Source organism: Myotis davidii, unplaced genomic scaffold (assembly GCF_000327345.1).
Source record: "Myotis davidii unplaced genomic scaffold, ASM32734v1 scaffold967, whole genome shotgun sequence".
NCBI classification, from domain to species: domain Eukaryota; kingdom Metazoa; phylum Chordata; class Mammalia; order Chiroptera; family Vespertilionidae; genus Myotis; species Myotis davidii.
The window spans coordinates 2637100-2639856 of NW_006383014.1; the positions used below are offsets into that span (position 1 = coordinate 2637100).

The 2757-nt window shown below is 49.5% G+C and overlaps 1 pseudogene; it reads left to right on the top strand.

Moving 5' to 3' along the window:
* The first annotated feature begins 2042 nt into the window (after positions 1-2042).
* Positions 2043-2548, top strand: LOC102771046 (annotated as a pseudogene).
* Positions 2549-2757: the final 209 nt, after the last annotated feature.

Sequence of the window (2757 nt, forward strand, 5' to 3'; positions counted from 1 at the left end):
AGAGCGTCATGGGGTGGGGGCGGTGGAGGCTGAGACGGAGGAGCAGGGTGGGGGCTTTGAGTATGGAGTTTCACAGGGAGGTGAGTGAGGCAGGGGCTGAGACCAAGGAGCCTTGCAGGGCAGGGGCTGTGAGTGCGGAGGTTCATGGGGCAGAGGCCACAGAAGTGGAGGAGTGATGCTGGGCATTGGACATGGCCCTGATTGCAGCTAGGCTTAGGGATCTTAACCACGCACGATTTAATCGTGCACTGGGCCTCTAGTAAAACTATAAAAGGAATGAGGCAGCTCTCTGTGTATGGACATGGATGCCCTCCAGGATGTTAAAAAGCAAGTTGCAAGGGGAGTGGGAGCGGGTGGGGAGAGGTCAATTGGGGGGAAAGGAGACATAACTAATACTTTCAACAGTAACTACTCTTTTTTAAAAAAAGCAAATTGCAGAAAGGTGCTATGACATGCTAGTTTTGTGCAGGGTATAACAATATATATGCAAATGTACTTTTAATGACTCAAAGAAGCCCTACGTGAATAAAGATAAAGTAATAATCATGGGGTGGGAGCAGGAGGTGGGATGGTTAGGGGACAGAAGTGAGTGTGCAACTGCTATATATTTTACATAGTTTTGCCTTTTGAACCATGTAAGTGTAACACCTGATTATTCAATATAATTTAATTCAAAGGATAAGTTAATTATATACCCAATAAAAAATAAAGTAGGGACAATTAATTTTCCTCCAAATGTCCATTAAATACCTCACCAGCTGAATGAGAACTAATACATGTGAAATTAAGGGCCCCGAAACGAAGCAGATTTTCTAAAGTTGATATTAAGATGCAAATATCTTTCTTCCTCTTCAGAAAATAATCATAAAACCATATTCTAATGGAAGGCTAAATGAGATATACACACATATTTTTTCTCTCTCTCTCTCATTCACACACACACACACACACACACACACACACACACACACACCAGTCTTCTCTTCTTTGGAGCAAAGCAAAATGAAGACTGGTTTAACAATTATCCTACCTCTGTCATTCCACTGAGATGGCCTGCTTTTGGATCTTCATCTTAGTCATGTTTAACACTGAAAAACTATTGCATGGGAAGGGAAGGCAAAATATGAACTGAGAAGCTACATCATAGCATCAGGCAGGTCGAGCGACATGGGTGTCACCTGCAATAGCGGAATGTGGGTTGGCATTTGAAAAGGAATCTCCAACACGAAAACTGCACGTGTCTAAGTCATGGCAAACCCTAACTAGGAAACTCCCTTTCAGCTTCCTATGGAAAACCGCACAGGCATTTGCACGCACCCGCACGCACTCGCACGCACCACACCGGTGCAAGCTATGGACAGGGCTGTTTTGCACGGATACTGTCTCCAATAGATGCCCAGACCAAGGTGGCCAGGTGCTGGTGCTGTGCTTACCGGCGCCACCGTGGAGTAGAGCTGCTGTCTCACCAGCGTCAGGTCCCGGAGGAGGGTGACGAAACTGCACAGACAGTTCAACAGAATCTTGCGTGCGGCCTGGTTGAACACCTGGAGCTCCTCCACAAGCTGGGCGTTGAGGGCCTCGTACTCCTTTTTGGCCAAGTCTGACTCCTCCCCTGCTGCCCGCTGCAGGTAGCTGTTGTAGTCCAGTAGCTTGTCATAGCGTTTCTGGATGAGTTTCTGAGGCCCTGGGAACAGGGACAGCAGGGTTGACAGGGGCGTCAGGACGAGCTTCTGTAAGTGAGCTGCCTGCGGAGAGAGGAAACAATCCGGTCACGGAGCAGCCAGCGCTGCTATCAATGGGCTTCCTTCCTCCCTGCAGGAGCACCAGGGAGACGGCCAGGTACCTAGCCAAGTTAAAGAAGGATCCGATCATTTTTCCGGCGTTGGGATCACCTCCTTCCACGCCTTCCCTTTCCCCCTATTTCTAATCCCAGTGCCAGCACGTAGAGGGAGGGGGTGACCTCCAGCCTGTGACTGCCCAGACTGCATAAATGATTCACCTGTCATTTTGCTGGCAATACAAGAAAGAGAGTCTGGAACGGAGTGCCAGCGGCCTGCAGAACAACATGCCGAAGTTTTGTTGTGACTACTGCGATACATACCTCACCCATGACTCTCCATCTGAGAGAAAGACACACTGCAGTGGTAGGAAACACAACGAGAATGTGGAAGACACTATCAGAAATGGATGGAAGAGCAGGCTCACAGCCTGACTGACAAAACAACTGCAGCAATTCAGCAAGGAAAGATACCTGCTACTCCATTCTCAGCTCCCCCTCCTGCAGGGGTGATGATCCCACCTCCCCCGAGTCTTCCTGGTCCACCTCTCCCCGGTATGATGCCAGCACCCCATATGGGGGGCCCTCCCATGATGCCAATGATGGGTCGGTCCTCCTCCTCCTGGGATGATGCCAGTGGGACCTGCTCCTGGAACGAGGCCTCCTGTGGGAGGGCACATGCCAATGATGCCTGGGCCCCCAATGATGAGACCTCTCACCCGTCCCATGATGGTGCCCACTCGGCCTGGAATGACTCGACCAGACAGATAAGGAGACAGGGGAGCCTCTTTCTATCAGGCAAGGAGAAAGGGGAGCCTCTTTCTAACAGGCTTCTGTTACTTGTTCTTCACAGGAGATCGAGGTGCTGTGATTCTGGGTGTTTTCTAACAGCAGACAAGGAAGACTCCCTCCCTCTTCCTAAGGGAGAATAGTTTTTGAGGGGAGTAGTGGGACCAAAAAAAAAAAAAGCACATTTCATT